The sequence below is a fragment of the Ricinus communis genome, chromosome 9, assembly GCF_019578655.1.
Source record: "Ricinus communis isolate WT05 ecotype wild-type chromosome 9, ASM1957865v1, whole genome shotgun sequence".
NCBI classification, from domain to species: domain Eukaryota; kingdom Viridiplantae; phylum Streptophyta; class Magnoliopsida; order Malpighiales; family Euphorbiaceae; genus Ricinus; species Ricinus communis.
The window spans coordinates 20,882,467-20,900,458 of NC_063264.1; the positions used below are offsets into that span (position 1 = coordinate 20,882,467).

General features: G+C 36.4%; 1 non-coding gene across 1 annotated transcript; it reads right to left on the bottom strand.

The window, feature by feature from the left end:
- Window positions 1–857: 857 nt before the first annotated feature.
- LOC112536169 lies at window positions 858–964 on the bottom strand. The gene has a single exon (XR_003080227.1). It is a non-coding gene; the product is annotated as a small nucleolar RNA R71 (small nucleolar RNA).
- Between the last annotated feature and the right edge of the window lie 17,028 nt (window positions 965–17,992).

A 17,992-nucleotide genomic window follows, 5' to 3' on the forward strand; every position in this document is an offset into this window, starting at 1 on the left:
TCACTTCGTAGAATAACACTTGAAAATGCCCTAAATCCAATAAAGAGATAAATAACTAAAGAATTTTATTTATTTTCTTCTTCTTCTTTTTTCATTTTCTTCATATTTTTTTTGAATAATAAACTAGCAGCTTATGAGAGAATTGTTGCATATGTAAAGAATAAAAATACAGTTTGGATTGAAGGGAGCATCTAAAATATCAAAAAGACTTAGTGAATTTACCAACATAGCAACTGGCATTTTAATCCCACATAAGGGTGATCAAATCACAAAAAGAAATTCCAGCAAAAGGGTAAAGGAAAGATAAATTTAAAGAATGGTATAATTGAAGTGTATAGGTGTAAATTATAAAGAAAAGGTTATCTGACCCGGAGCCTCTCTCAGATTATTGAGATGATGTTTGCATGTAGTTGAGGAGGAAGACGGAGTTACAGTTCAGGTTCAAGGAGTTGACGCGATGGAGAACCTCAACCTCCTAGCTGATGACGATCAAAGGACGATGTACGAGTTTACTCGACCATCTTTGGATGGAACGAAAACTAGTATAGTCGGACCTACTGTAGCGACCAACAACTTTGAAATAAAAGCCAATGTCATCCAAATGATCCAGCAGAGCATGCAGTTTGGAGGATTGCCCAGCGAGGATCCCAATGCTCATATCTCCAACTTTTTAGAGATTTGTGACACATTCAAGATAAATGGAACAACCGATGACACCATTCGGCTGAGATTGTTTCCATTTTCCTTGAGTGACAGAGCTAAGAGATGGTTGCAATCTCTCCATAGCAAACAATTACTACTTGTAAGGCGTTGGCCGAAAAAATTTTATATAAGTATTTCCTCCCGCTAAAACTGCTAAACTTAGAAATGACATATCTTCTTTTGTGCAGTTTGATGATGAAAGCATGTACGATGCATGGGAGAGGTTTAAGGATCTTTTGAGATGCTGCCTCCATCACGGATTGCCAGTGTGGATGCAGGTTCAAACCTTCTACAGCGGGTTGAACCTTATGACAAGGCAGATGGTGGATACTACAGCAGGTGGGGCGCTAAATAGTAAGACGCCCGAGCAGGCTCAGAATTTGATAGATGAAATGGCCATGAACAATTATCAGTGGCAATCCTCTAGGAGTCGACCATGAAGACAAGGAATGGTTAACCAAATAGATTTTATAGCAGCCTTGACAGCTCAAGTGGAGCTTCTGAACAAGAAGATTAACCAACTCTAGATGCCAGTTCATGCAGCGAACGTTGGCTGCGAGTTTTGTGGTGGCCCGCACTACAGTGCGAACTGTACTGCAGGAGGTATCATCTGTTTCTGCTATGTCTGCTAATGTTGAGCAGGTTGACTAAATAGGGAATGCCTTAAGGCAGTAGAATGATCCATATAGCAACACATACAACCTTGGGTGGCGCAATGATCCCAACTTCAATTGGAGGAATAATAATGCTCAGGGTCCACCTGGTTTTCAAAGACTTCATCAGCAGCCGCAGCAACAGCCAGCTAGGCCTGCACAAGTTCCTCCTCCATTAGAAAAGAAGTCAAATTTAGAGGAGCTTATGATGAAGTTTGTAACGTCTACAAAGATGAGGTTCCAGTAAACTGATAGTGCACTTAAGAACCAGCAGGCCTCGATTCAGAACTTGGAGACCCAGATTGGCCAAATCTCTAAGATGTTGTCTGAGAGGTAGCAAGGAGTGCTCCCTAGCACCACAGAGTCTAACCCGAGGGAGCACGTGAATGCCATCACTTTGCGTTCAATTAAGTTAGTTTTAGCTCCTTCTAAGCCTGTTTTTGATGACTCCACTATTGATGTGCAGGTTGAGGTGAGCAATAAGGTTAGGGAACCTGAGGGACAAAAGCTGAAATCAATTCCAGTCAGAGAATATCAGCCTAAGATTCCTTATCCTACTAGAGTCAAACAAGCAGAGGCGAAAGAGCAGTTCAGTAAGTTTTTAGATATTTTTAGACAGCTGCATATTAACTTGCCTTTTATTGATGCATTGGAGCAGATGCTGAAGTATGCCAAGTTCTTAAAGAACATACTTAGCAAAAAAAGGAAGTTGGAAGAGGTAGCCTATGTTCAGCTTAACGAGGAGTGCTCGGTGGTGTTTTAGAGCAAGTTGCCAGAGAAACGTCACGATCCAGGGAGTTTCACTATTCCTTGCACTTTAGATAATTTATGTGTTGATGATGCATTAGCTGATTTGGGGGCTAGTATAAATGTCATGCCTACTAGTTTGTTCAATAAGCTAGGTTTAGGGGAGGCAAAATCCACTAGGCATTCAATTAGTTGACCGTTCTGTTAAGCTTCCTAGGGGAATTGTGGAGAATATGCTAGTCAAAGTAGATAAGTTCATATTTCCTGTGGACTTTGTGGTTATGGATATGGATAATGAGCATAGTGTACCATTGATTTTGGGGAGACCTTTCCTTGCCACAGCTAGAGCTAAAATAGATGTATTTGAGAGGAAGTTAGAACTTAATGTAGGGGATGACTGTGTTACTTTTAGTTTACCCCCATTTGACAGTTCTTCCACCGACCATGTTCATGCCATTTGTAGTATTGATGGAATTGGTCCTGCATGTAATAAACAACCACATGATGTACAAATGGATGATGCTATACATGTTTCTTTCCCTGATAATATATGTTATTCATCTAAAGAAAACAACTTGTATTAATTTGAGACTTTGTGTTATAATAGACCCGAGAAGGGTAGTTGTAAGTTTATTTTTGACAGGTCACTTAGCCGGAATTCGGAGTGAATGAATGGACATCCCAAATCGGTGCAGAGAGCACCTCCTTAGTCATCTACCGCACACATCAGACCTTCTCATTGTGCTTATATGCCTCGAGCCCCAACTTACTTTGAGCCCACCTTCTCAATTTTACCGTGATGCAAAAATGCTACTGTAGAGTCCAGCTAGACGACTCGAACAAAAAGAAGCACCGTCGGGAGGCATTCCCGAATCTATTTATGCTTTTTAAATTTTTGGACATCTTTTTATTTATGTAGTTATTTTTTTTAGTTAGATACTTTAGTTTGTTTTATTTTGAGGAGATTTTGTTTTATTGAACTTTTTACTAGATGTTGCTTGGGATGTGTTTATTCTTGAGTTTTGCAGGAGTTAGCTTACTCGATGCTCATACATAATTTTGAGGACTAACATATTTTAGAGTGTTAAAGCACACATCAAGGGCAGTATCCAGTAGACTTTCTAGTTTTTATCTATTTCTGTTGTCTTATTTTTCTTTTAGTTTTCTAGTTTTTTTTTGTGGACTCCTATAATTTGCTTCTTTATGCGTATTTTATTTCTTTTTTGAGTGCCTACCTTGTTCACACTGAGGACAGTGTTTTTCTCAAGTGTGGGGTAGGTACCTTATTTTTGTGCAGGTACCAATTTTATTTTTGTTGTTTTTATCTTCTTTCATTTCCCTTATTGATTGAGTCCATTCATTCTTACTGTCCTTATCTTGAGTTTTGTTTTAATCAAGTAGTTGATAATTTTTCTCTTTTGAATGGATACCCATATAGCTTTTTATCGAATCTTGTTGAAAGAAGGCAATGAACGAATCTCTTAATTTCAATCAAGCCAGGTAAAACTGGTGTTTTTCCTTAATTTTTTTCATTTTACTTTATCTCGGATATAGAACACTATTAATATTGATGCTTATTAGATTATTTGATTGTTTAAACTTTGGTTTGAGAATTCATGCAATTTTATCCCACTCAAATGGTGAGGCTTTTATGCTCCTTCTATTTTTTATTAGTGAGCATTGTGCAGAATTTTTGCTTCTAGAACTTGCTTTATGATGACTTTTGAGATTACATGAATTTTTGATAGTCATGAGATGATTTGGGCACTTAGGAATTACACAATTTGGCCAAAAGCCTAACCCTGTTTTTCCCTTAGTGAACCTATTTTGAGCCTTAGCCTTTTTCTTTCATTGTAATTTACCTCTGACACTCATTTTATCACTTCTATTCATTCTACCATTATTGCTGGAAATTATATACGTTTATGCTGCATTTCATTTTAGATCAATTTGCACATACTCACTAAGTTACTAGATTTTTCGTAGATGCTCCCTTCAATCCAAATGGTGCATATCATTTTATTACTTTGATTGAGCATTGTATTACTCCATCCTACGTTATCTATTGTTGCAGGATTTAAAAAATTAATTTTCGAGCATCATCTTATTATTAGAGCAACTTAGTGTTCAATCTTGGTACAACATCTGATCCTTGGCTATATTCTTGGATTACCTGCATAATTTTCCAACAACTTTCAGCTCACTTTCCATATTTCTCCCTACACTACCTTAACCCCATTACAACCTGGCTCAAGACCCTTTGATCATGTTTATTGACTATTTCACAGTGGTGGAGATCGGATATATAAGTAAGCTTATGGTAAGCACCTTTTTCTGTACTTTTGCGTTGAGAGCTTGACGGTATTCTTTCACTTATATATACTTGTGTGTTTTGAGTGAGATCTTGTAAGGCATGGTTCTCGAATTCTCAGTTTGGATGGTTTATCATTTTAATTTTAGCATCTTTATTAACTTTGTTCTCTGTCTCAAGGATTTAGTGATTTGGGGATTTTAAGGAAATTCGTCACAGAGTTTTGAGACTTGTTTTGAGCTAACCTCCTGCAAAGTATTTGATTGAGTTATTTGGTATCTGATTGAGGAGTGAGTTGTTGATTGCTTGAGGACAAGCAAACGCTTAAGTGTGGGGCAGTTTGATGTAGATGATTCTATGCATATTTATTGATTGTTTATCAGTCGTTTATTCGTGTATTTGAGTCATATTTATTCCTGTTTGATCGCACTTTGGTATGTTTCTAAGTTTTTCAAGTTTTCGAACTCATTGATGGGAAATTGATTGATTTTCGGGCAGGAATCAAGCTATATGAATGATTTACGCATATTAGATGTTTGTCGGAGTTGATTCCTTCATTAGCGCGCAATTCGAGGCCTTCGCATGGGCAATTGCATGGCCATGCACATTTGCACAGCCTGTTGCACGGCCTCCCTTACTCGTGGTACGGGCCATGGCACGGGTAGGGCTGAGCACGGATCGGTCCAATTCGGTTATTTATAAATCACCCGTACCATACGAAACCTCGGTTATTTTAAAATTGAAGGTACCAGTACTGTACCAAACATAAAAGGATCCAATACCGTATTGTACCAATTTTACGGTTCAATACAGTTCGGTTCGGTGCTATTTTCAGTTCTAAAAAATTTAAAAAATATAACTTTAATCTCATCTTTAATCAAATACATTTAGAGAAAATATGATTACCAACCTAAAAAAAGTAGCATGAAAATTTGAATTAAAATTACAATCACATTCTTGAACAACCTGTTTCGCAATTCAGTCACTTGCAAATACAATAATTCATTCAATATTCAAATACAAACCATTAAAATATATATTCGCTAGCAAAAAAATGTTTCTGAGGATGACAATCATTAAAATAAATAAATTTACAAACTTTATGTAGCACTAAAATAAATGTCCAAAATTAGCAAAGGAATGTTATTACCTCCCCTCAAAATTAACACTCCACATTTAATCTTGGCATAAGGGACTCACCAATCTCAAGATCTTGATTAATTTCTACAATAAAAGTAAAAGATTACGTCAATAAGACTTATGATCAACAATAAACAAATATATGTAAGAAGTAAAGAAATGTTACTGACGGATCGGTTCGTAATTTTATAGAGTTTATGTATTATTTTCTTAATATATGTATTATTTATATAATATAAATAATTATTTATAAATATATGTAAAAAATTCGGTTCTACGGTTTGGTCCGGATCAGTACAAGACGGATCGGTTCTGGTACGGTTACGGTATGGTTTTTACTAAAGAACTAGTACCATACCGTAATAGTAAAAAAATCCGGATCGGTTCAATTCGGTTATAAAAACTTTCGATTTTTTTCGGTTCTGGTACTTTTCGGTACGGTTATTCGGTTCGGGCGGGAATCACCGAGATCCATGCTCAGCCCTAGGCACGGGCTAGGGCACTTATGCCTATAAGTAGGCTCACGTAAAAAGAGACAGGGTTCTGCTTTTGATTTCTAAACTTCTCTACACGCGCGACCACTTACTTCTACACCTTTGTTCTAGACATTTTGGGAGATCAACATCATTTCAGAGGATTGATTTGGGAGATTCAGCAAAGATTGAAGGTTCTAGACGATTGACCGAGACATTCGAGATCCATACTTGAGGTTAGTTTCAGAATTGGCACTTGCGATATTTCCACTCCAATTCGAGAGAAGAGGGGTTACATGTTCTATTTCCTTTTCTGTTATTTATTTTCTTTTGTATTTGTTTCTTTCATTATGAGTAGCTAGGGCTGCCGAACCCATTGGGGTTCACCTTTCTTGATGGATTGTGCTTAACTGTTAGATTTTTATTTGCCATTCTTGTAATCTTCTTGCTGTTTAGTAATAAAGTTTGATTCAATTAATTTGAGAAATTGAATTAATTGTCTTTTGGGTTGTTTCTTGACATTGAGAAATGCTTATTACAACTGGAAATTAAATAGTAAGAACTGGTAGTTAACACTTAGTGATAAGGTTAATTCACTCGCCGGATTAAGAATTAACAACTCTTAATAAATCTAAATCACGCTTAATGCTAATCTGTAATAATCTGATAGGAAGAGATTCCATTAGGTTAGTGCAGGTTTAGGAATTTGGTAAGCTCGAGAGAGGAGCCGAGTTCGATTCAGGATTTAGGCACGAGTAGCAAGATTGGTAGTTTATAAAATCAACCTTAGAATTCCATCACTTAGGTCCCCTTCGTGTTTGCTTCTTTGATACGTTTGTCTTTCAATTGTCAGTTGTTGTTGTTCCTTTATTTGCATTCATAAGCATTAGTTAATTAATTTAGATTTCTCATACCTTATATCAGACTAGATAACATAGCAAACAGTAGTAACTTTAGGTTCACCCGATCTCCAAGGATACGACCTTGATACTCATTAGTGCTAGACCGCATCGATAGGTTCACTGCCTTAGGTGTAGGTTGCATCAGTAGCCCATCAACTGTACGTTCCTGTTGGTAGTCTTTCAGAGGAATCATGTTTGCCTCTTCCTTTTCCGGTTCTATCTCCATGTTCAAGGAGTCCTCCTGCACATAACCATCATCGTCAAACATAGTAGATAAACCAGAAAAATTCTCACCTGAATGCAAATTGACGGCACTCAAATGTACCTCGGATTCAGTAGTGTTTGATGGAGTTTCCAATTGTTCTGCAGCTAGTAACTTGAAGATCAAGCCTACTTGATGCTCTATGTTCTCAATCGAGGCTTGTTGACTTTCAAGTACCCTCTCTGTTTGTTGGAATCTATCCTTAAGACTTGTAAAGAACCTCATCATCAGCTCCTCTGAAACTAACTCTTCATGTTGAGTCGAAAGTGCAAGACTAGGCTGCTGATGTAGTTGCTGAAATCCTGGTGGTTCTTGGCCATCTAAGCTCCATCTAAAGGGTGAATGAGTGCTCCATTCTTGATTGTAGGTGCTTTCATATGAGTTACTTAGCCAACTTCCCGTATAATTCACCTGTTCAAAGTTATAAGAACAATGAGCAAAATCACTGCACAATGGACAATCATTACTCAAATGTAAACCACAACAAATTTCATAAAAATATTGAGATGAAAGGATAGGAGTGGAGAGTTGATCGTTAGCCCTGCAAAACAATTCCACTCAAGTTTCTGAGGCTGCACAGGTGTCCCAATTTGTAGCACTCTCTTGGTTCTTGATCCCATTCTCCAATGCGTCATACAAAGAGTTTGAATTTAGCATTGGACCTCGTTATCATTCACTACATGAATCATAAACTTGAACTCTAGCAAATAGCAAATTTCACTCTAGTTTTCAAACAGTCTCCGGCAACGACGCCAAAAACTTGATGCTGCTATTTATGTAGCTACAATCTAAGGCAATGAACCTATCGATGTAGTCTAACACTAATGGTGAGTATCAAGGTCGTATGCCTCGGGAAAGTGAAAGCCCAGAGTTACTACTTTGTTCTTTGTTATATTAGCCTAAAATGAATGATGAATAAATTCTAAATTTCCTAATAACTATAAGCTGAGTTCTAAGTGAAATGCAGGAATGAATGTATAAATGAAATAATCAAGACAAGAAAGCAAACCTAAAGGGAACCTAGACTAGTTGGCAATCAAACAAAAGATAATAGATTGATGAGTCCAATTATGCTACCCGTGGACGAATTCTTAATTGAACTCTGTTTCTCTCTCGAGATAACTGAATTCCTAAACTCAAGAACCTAAAGTTGGAACCTCTCCCTAACGATTGATTCTTAAATTAGCATTAAGCTTTAACCCGCCTCTATTAAGCTTTGTTAATTCCTAATCGGGCTAGTCAATTATCCTTATCTCTTTGAATTTGCACTACGATTGATCTCCCTAATTGGCTCTCGATTTGCTCCACTACTGTTTTGCACTCGGAACCTTGCGATTATGAGGTTCTCACCCTCTGCAACTCGCTCCCGAACTCAATACTCGGCAAAAACTGAACCAGCCGCCAAATCTTTCCCTTCCTTCCTTGCTTGCCTTAGCTCAAGAATCGCTTTCCTTATATACTTGTCCTAACAAGGCAGGAGTCCAGGCCGTGCTAAACCTTCGGATCTCGTAAGTTAGTCCCAGCACGGCCGGAGTCTAGGCCGTGCTAAACCTTCAGATCTCGTAAGTTAGGTTTTCTTCTTGGCCGTGCCCCCGCTGGTGCTGAGCCACCACGGGCCATGCTGGAGGCTGTGATAGCCTCGAAGACCGTGCCCAAAACGCCCATAATTGAGGATCAAAGGGTAATGGTTGGTCCCAGCCAGAGTCCAGGCCGTGATGATTAGCACGGCCTTGACCTAGGCCGTGCTCAATGCTTGACATGCGAGCCCTTGTCCAATTTTTATGAATTCCCGTCCGTTTTCTCATGTATTGATCTATAATTGCTCAAACACTGATGATGGTCCTATAAATTCTCCTAAAATACAAAAGAACACAAAACATGGGTGATCTTGGAATAAAAGCACAATAATTGCTAAGAAAATACACAATGATATGCAAGCAAATATGTGTAAAACTATGCACATCAAGGAGCATCAAGATTGAGCTTTATTCAATCTATTAGAGGTTTAAGCCTATGAAGAACCAGGCTGAAATATGCCTGTAGGCCTTGGATTAATTTTATGCTTAAACATTAAGTTTATTTAGGGTAGAATAGTCTTTTTCTTATTAGTTGTCTTCTAGGGTTTGTCTCAAGTCTATTTAACTTGAACCAAGCCGTATGTTACATCATGTTTTGATTATTAATGAAATTTCATTGTTCTAGCAACCTTTGCTTGAATTCTTCTATTCTTGTTGAATGCATTTAAAACTTATCAAAGATTTGATCTATCTTTGTGGCGTGTTATGATTAGGGTGTAAAGGACTTAGTTTTCTTTAGGTTCTAATGTTATTGATCAACTTAATAATCTGATATAGAGTGATCCTAGGATTTTATTCAATTTGTTAGTGGGTTTCTAGGCGATATATCGGTTCATAACTATTAGAGTTCGTATATTCTATTCCTAAATGCTCTTAACACTCATTAATCTAATTCAGTTTATTGGGCTTGAATGAATTTAATTGGGCATAAAAAGACCAAAGAAGCAAAATTGGAGCAAATGAAGACTTTGGGTCTAACTTGGCTTATGTTGTGAGGCCCATCTATATGACTCATGTAAATTAGGATTTTATGGCTTATTATGGGCGGCCACACATGTACTTTAACCTAATTAGGACTTTGTTTAATTTATCTCTTTTAATTATGAAGGTTATCTTTAATCCTATATGAGATGTAAATCCTTATTAGTTAAGATTTAGAGTTTTCTAAGGCCTATATAAGGCTAGTACAAATTCTGAATTAAGTTGAAGTTGAATTTGAATGATAATTGATTATTAAACCTTAAAGCTGTTTGCTTTGTCTTTGTGTTCTTGTATAGAATGCATGCTTAAGAAACATTCAAGTAGATTGATCATCTTCTTGTAGAGTGTTTCAAAATTAGGATTTAGGAACAAGTTTTCTAAAATCTAATTCTTGATCATCTTTCTAAGAAATCTATTTTCTAACTTTTTTACGGGTTGAACCAAATTAGTTCTTGGGATTTTCATATTAATGTGTTTGGCGTTCGCAATTCAATAGGGGTTCTCAAGCTTATACATGGAGGTTCCATATTAAGTTGACTGGTTAACAACTCTCGTAGTCCTAAATCTTATGAGCTAGCTTAATGAAAAGAAGGGAATATTTGCATGGGCCTACCTAATATCACTGGCTAAAATTGCTTCGTCATCTGTGTCCCAAACATCAATATGCGCCCATCCTGCTTGGATTAATTGAAAGCAACATAGTTTCTCCTTTACGCACGTGGATTTTGAGAGAGAGAAAACACGCGCATGTGAGAGAAAAAGAAAAAAATGCACGACAAAAGGAGATTTATTTGAAAAATAATGAGAGATATGATCAACGAGTGAAAAAAAGAGAGTAAGGAGTGGATGATCAAAATAGAGGAGTGGCGCATGCAAAAGGAGAGATTAAGGGGGAAAAAAATAAGTGAGCTTCTATGCAAAAGAGGATGATGTTAAGAGAGCTTATTTTTCTAACACGCCTATGATTGTATTTTTGTATAAAGAGGCATGTTTTACTACTAACAATCTTGACAACTTTTTGCCTAGTGTGTTTGTTTCTCTTTTGAAGGAATATGAAGATTTATTTTCTAAGGAAGTTCTAAAAGGTTTACCACCTTTAAGAGGGATTGAGCACCAAATTCCAAATAGACTGCCTTATCAAAGTAATTCTAAGGAGACAAAGGAGCTACAATGACAAGTGGAGGAGCTAATGGATAAAGGCTTGATTCATGAGAGCATGAGTCCATGTGCCATGCACATTTTATTGGTGCCTAAGAAAGATGGAACTTGGAGGATGTGCAGTGATTATAGCATCGTGAATAAAATAATGGTAAAGTATTGACATCTTATTCCTCGTTTAGATGACATGCTTGATGAATTGCGTGGTGCACGTATACTTTCTAAGATTGATATTAAGAGTAGTTGTCACCAAATTAAGATGAAAGAGGGTGATGAATGGAAAACTACTTTTAAAACAAAATATGGTTTATATCAGTGGGTAGTTATACCTTTTAGATTAACAATACACCTAGTACTTTCATGAGATTATTGAACAATGTTTTGCTTGTATTCTTAGGAAAGTTTGTTGTTGTCTATTTTGACGATATACTTGTGTATAGTAAGTCATTAAATGAACACATTGAGTATATGTGTGTTTAGTACTTGATGTTTTGCGTAAGGATAAATTATTTGCTAACTTTAAGAAATGTTCTTTTTGCAAGAGCAAGGCATTAAAGTACATGAAGAGAAGGTTCAAGCAATCAAGGAGTTCCATACACCTAAGTCTATTGGAGATGTTCGCTCATTTCATGGTTTGCAAAGCTTTTATAGAAGATTTGTTAGTGATTTTAGCTGCACAATTAACCAAAGTAATTAAGCATAGTGTGGGATTCAAGTGGGGAGATGCTCAAGAGAAAGCATTTAACACACTTAAAGATAAGTTGATTTCTGCCTCTTTACTTTCTTTGCCCAACTTTTCTAACACCTTTGAAATGGAATGTAATGCTTCAAGTTTGTGGATTGGAGCCATTCTTATTCAAGAAGGAACGCCAATTGCTTTAGTAAAAAGCTAAATGAGGTAGCCTTGAGGTATCCAACTTATGACAAGGAGATGTATACAATAGTGAGAGCTTTGCAAACATGGAGAAGCAAGCTCTGATACCAAATGATAGGAAATCATCATCTTAGCAACCATTCACCCCAATAATTATTTAATTATGATACATATGGAATCCTTGAAAACACCCCACAATCAAGATGATTCCAAAATCCGAGGATCTCCTCAAGTGAAGTTAAGGAAGACTAGTTCCAATAATGAAACTAGCATTTGAATTCAACTCCAAACGCCACAAACCAAGTATGATTTGATAACTTAAGAATCAAACACAAGATTTTGGTTAGAAAATGCCACAAACCAAAAATAAGTTCAAAGTTCATGCAAGAACTTAAGCATAAACACTCACAAAGAGCAAATAAAGATTATCATTCATCAATTGATTTTTACAAATCAATTTGGCTATGATATTTATAGCCAAAACAAGATAAAGAACCCTAAATGGATGTCTTTTAAGCTTTTCCAAAATTTTCCCTTCAATCCCCATTAAGACTCATTAAATGTGGTTGTTTTTACATTGATGACACTCATTTTGTAACTCCCAAATGACAACTAATCATGTGCATCCTTTTTGTAACTCTAAATTATAGCTAATCATGTGCATCCATTATGTAACTCCAAATGACGACTAATCACACTCTAACTTCAGAAAACCTAATAAAAATGAAAATAAAAAGGCTTCAAATGAGTTGTACTAGACCTTTGAGTTTAGTCCAAACTTATTGCACTAAATTGATGATTTTGGTCCCTTTTTAGAACCCTAAGCCTTAGGTTGAGCCTTGTTGTGTTTGAACACTCCAAATGTCTTTAGTTAAGCCAAACAAAGCTTCTTGCATCCTTTTCGACTTAGATCTTGTCATTGGACCTCCTTGAAAGCTTAAAGGATGATTTGTAGTTTTTGTCTTTATTGCATCATTTCCTCTCTCCTTGTAACGATTTATCCTCGAATCAGCCTCATTGTCAACTTCATTAGCTAATTAGTTAAAGGAAGATCAACAACATTAAAAGAAGCATTCTGATGTGTGCTACTCGTGTTAGCTACAATCTAAGGCAGTGTACCTATCGATGCAGTCTAGCACTAGTGGCGAGTATCAAGGTCGTATTCCTCGAGAAAGCGAAAGCCCAGAGTTACTTCTTTGTTCTTTGTTATATTAACCTAAAATGGATGATGAATAAATTCTAAACTAACTATTAACTACGAGCTAAGTTCTAAGGGAGATGCAGGAGTAATTGATAAGTGAAATAATCAAGACAAGAAGACAAACCCAAAGGGAATCTAAACTAGTTGGCAATCAAAACAAAAGATAAAGGATCGGTGAGTCTAATTATGCTACCCGTGGACGAATTCTTAACCGAATTCGGTTTCTCTCTCGAGATAACTGAATTCCTAAACCTAATAACCTAAAGTTGGAATCTCTTCCTAACGATTGATTCTTAAATTAGCATTAAGCTTTAATCTGCCTCTATTAAGCTTTGTTAATTCTTAATCCGGCTAGTTAATTATCCTTATCTCTAAGCGATTATTAACCAGTTCTTGTTATTTAAAGTTCCAATTGCCAAACGGATTTCTCAATCTCATAAAGCAATTTAAACATCACAATTCACAACGTCTCATGAATAATGCATAATCTTATTAACACTAAAAACAAGAAGAATACAAAACCAACTCAAATAATCCAACAATATAATATCAAACCAACATAGCAAAGAAATCCCAATGGATTTAATCAATTTAGCTAAACATATTCATGTTTAAAACAATCTAGGAAATCAATTACAATGAAAGAATAATGAAAATAAAACATGTACACCCTTTTCTCTCGAATTGGATGAACAGCTCCAAATCTGGATCTACACTTTGATTAATCTCCCAAACTGCCTCTTGAATTGCTCCACTACTTGGCCACCACGGGCCGTGCTGAAGGCCGTGGTGGCTACAGAAACCGTGCCCAAAGTGCCAATTTTAAGAATCAAAGCCAATGGTTGAGCACGGCCAGAGTCCAGGCCGTGCTCAATGTATGCATTGCGGGCTCTTGTCCGACCTTGATGAATTCTCATCCGTTTCCGCACGTATTGATCTATAATTGCTTAAACACCGATGATGGTCCTATAAATGTTCCTGAAATGCAAAAGAACATAAAACACGGGTGATTTGGGAATAAAAGCATAATAATTGCTAAGAACATACGCAATAATATGCAAGCAAATATGTGTAAAACTATGCTCATCAAATTACCCCACACTTAAGCTATTGCTTGTCCTCAAGCAATTAACAACTCACCTCATAAAACTACAGTTAGCAATTCCTTTCAGTTTATGCCCCTAGTCCACAACAGAGAGTATTCAACGCATCTCAAAGGTTACTCAATCATAAATCAAATTACAAATCATTAACAAAGAATGGAAATAATATTAATGCATGAGTAACTTAAATGATAACTCAACACAAACATCATGAACCAATGCCTCACAGGGATCACTCAAGTCGCTCAAAGTGTATATTAAGTGAATAACAAATCCCTTAAAGCAAATGCACAAGACCCGCTCACCATAAGCTTGCTCATAAATCATATCTTCGCTACTGTTAATAAGTAAATACCAAAATCAAAGGGTCTTTACCAAGGTTGTAATGGGGCTAGGGTAAAGGTACGGAGATTTGGACAGAAGTATGAAAATACTGGAATTCGTGCGATAAACAATATTATATGCTCAAAGGATTAAATGCCTAAGATCACGAAAAGAATCATTCACTAAAATCCTTACTTCATAGAATAACGCTCGCAAATGCTCTAAATCCAATAAAAAGATAAATAATTAAAGAGATTTGTTTATTATATTTTTTTTTCTTCCTCTTCTTTTTTTTTTTTTTTTTAAAGAAATGAACTAGCAGCTTATTAGCGACCGCCGCATACAACTCGAATAAACATAAAGAATAACAAATACAAATTGGATCAAGGGGAGCATTTAAAATATCAAAAAGATTTAGTGAATTTACCAACATAGCAACTAGCATTTTAATCCCACATAAAGTCGAACATATCACAGAAAGAAATTCCAGCATAAGGGTAAAGGAAAGATAAATGTAAAGAATGGTATAATTGAAGTGTATAGGTGTAGATTATGAAGAAAAGGTTAAGGCTCAAAAATTGGCTAACTAATGGAAACATAAGGTGGTAGGCTTTTGGTCAAATGTGGGGAATCCTAAATCGCCCAAATCATCTCATGGTATTCACAATATTCATGTAACTTCAACACGCATTACAAAGCAAGTTCTAGAAGCAAAGTTAAGTACAATGCACACTCAAACAAGAAATATAAAGAGCATAAGCATAATGAATGCTCAACTGGCTCAAAATCTCACTTTCAGGTGTGGTATTAGGTGCAGTTGGTTCGCAACATCATTAATTGAATCATTATTTAAGAAACACATGCATATGATATTATCAACGTTCTAAGTTAAAATTCGACAATTCGAAAAATAATTAAATAACACCGGTTTAACCCGGTAGGGTTGATGTGTAAAACACCATAAATTGTTTTCCAAGGACAATGAACAACAAAGAAAAGTAACTACAATTCTATAAATCAAGTCATCAATCAGCTCAAAATTAGCATACTCAAGTGCATAAAAACACAATGTCCTAACATCTCCTAAAAATACACAACACCTAGCCATAGCAATTAAAAATCATATGAGAGATTAGGGTTTACCCATAAGCACCCCACACTTAAAGAACACACTGTCCTCAGTGTAAAATGTTATGGATACCCCGCATGGAATGCTCAACTAAGAGAACAAAAGCAATACAATCCAAGTGCATGACATGTATGAAAAATAAAGTAAATAAATCTGGGAAAAATAAAAAGATCTAGGGGACTGCCCTGATCATCCATCGAGGCTGATGTTGTGAAAATTCAGTGCCTCCTCGGTAGAATCTGAAAATAATAAAATAAAGAAATAAAATCAAAACTGAAAATATGAAAACTAAAACTATAAAATGTTTCAAAACAAAAAGGTTAAAAAAAAAAATTAGAAATTAAAGATAAAAATTGGGGTGCCTCCCAAAAGCGCTTCTTTTTGATGTGATGAGTCTTCTTAGCTGGACTCATGGTAAAAGGCAAATGGGTGTGATCGACGACCATCCATCCTTCTTCCAAGCAAATGGCTTCAAGTATCCGCTTAGAGGGATAATCGTCAATGTCCTCTTCCCGACTATCAAGCAAGCTGCCAGTATGATGGGCAAGACTCGCTCCTCGTATAATTGCATGTAGTCATGATGCTCTAGGGGCTCTTCCAATTTGAAAGCTGGAGTTTCAACAATTGGAAGGATCGATGGTTGGGCAATCTCTTCAGGAATGTCGATGGTTTTCTTCAGTCCCTGGCTTGGTTCACTTGCTAGGAGAAACTCGAGCTCCTCCAAGACTTCTTCATTGGACAACTCGTGCTCATCTTCCATCATCGAGGGGACTTGTGGAAAATCTACCAACAATTCCTCTAATCGCAACTCGGCATCATCAACTGTACATTCCAGTTTGGTAGTCTTTCGGAGGGATCATGTTTGCCTCTTCCTTTCCGGTTCTATCTCCATGTTCAAAGAGTCGTCCCGCACATAAGCATCATCGTCAAACATAATAGATAAACCAGAAAAATTCTCACCTGAGCATAAAAGTGATGGCGCTCAAATGTTCCTCGGATTCAGTTTTGATGGAGTTTCCAATTGCTCTGCCGCTAATGGCGAAAGATCAAGCCTACTTGATGCTCTATGTTCTTAATCGAGGCTTGTTGATCTTCAAGTATCCTCTCATTTGTTGGAATCATCATCAAGACTTGTAATGAACCTCATCATCGGCTCTCCTCCGACACTAACTCTTCATCTTGAGTTGAAGGTGCAACATTAAATTTCTTGATGTAGTTGCTGAATTCCTAGTGGTTCTTGGCCATCTAAGCTCCATCCAAAGGGTGAATGAGTGCTCCACTCTTGATTGTAGGTGCTTCCATACGAGTCATTTGGCCAACTTCCCGTATAATTCACCTGTTCACAGTTATAAGAACAATGAGCAACATCACTATACAATGGACAATCATTACACACATGTAAACCACAACAAAATTCACAAAAGACTTGAGATGAAAGGATAGGAGAAGAGAGTTGATTGGTAGCCTTGCAAAACGATTCCACTCGAGTATCTAAAGATGCACGGGCATCCCAATTTTTAGCACTCTCTTGGTTCCTGATCCCATTTTCCAATGTATCATACAAAGAGTTTAAATTTAGCATTGAACCTCCTTATCATTCACTATATGAATCATAAACTTAAACTAAATAAATATGTACAAATAAAATAAAATAAATAAACAAATAAAAATAAAAATAAATCATAAATTAATAAGAAAGAAAAAAAAATGGCTAAATTAACAAATAGCAAATTTCACTCTAGTTTTCAAACAATTCCCCGGCAATGGCGCCAAAAACTTGATGTGTGCTACTCGTGTTAGCTACAATCTAAGGCAGTGTACCTATCGATGTAGTCTAGCACTAATGGCGAGTATCAAGGTCGTATTCCTCGGGAAAGCGAAAGCCCAGAGTTACTTCTTTGTTCTTTGTTATATTAACCTAAAATGGATGATGAATAAATTCTAAACTAACTATTAACTACGAGCTAAGTTCTAAGGGAGATGCAGGAGTAATTGATAAGTGAAATAATCAAGACAAGAAGACAAACCCAAAGGGAATCTAAACTAGTTGGCAATCAAAACAAAAGATAAAGGATCGGTGAGTCTAATTATGCTACCCGTGGATGAATTCTTAACCGAATTCGGTTTCTCTCTCGAGATAACCGAATTCCTAAACCTAATAACCTAAAGTTGGAATCTCTTCCTAACGATTGATTCTTAAATTAGCATTAAGCTTTAATCCGCCTCTATTAAGCTTTGTTAATTCTTAATCCGGCTAGTTAATTATCCTTATCTCTAAGCGATTATTAACCAGTTCTTGTTATTCAAAGTTCTAATTGCCAAACGGATTTCTCAATCTCATAAAGCAATCTAAACATCACAATTCACAACGTCTCATGAATAATGCATAATCTTATTAACACTAAAAACAAGAAGAATACAAAACCAACTCAAACAATCCAACAATATAATATCA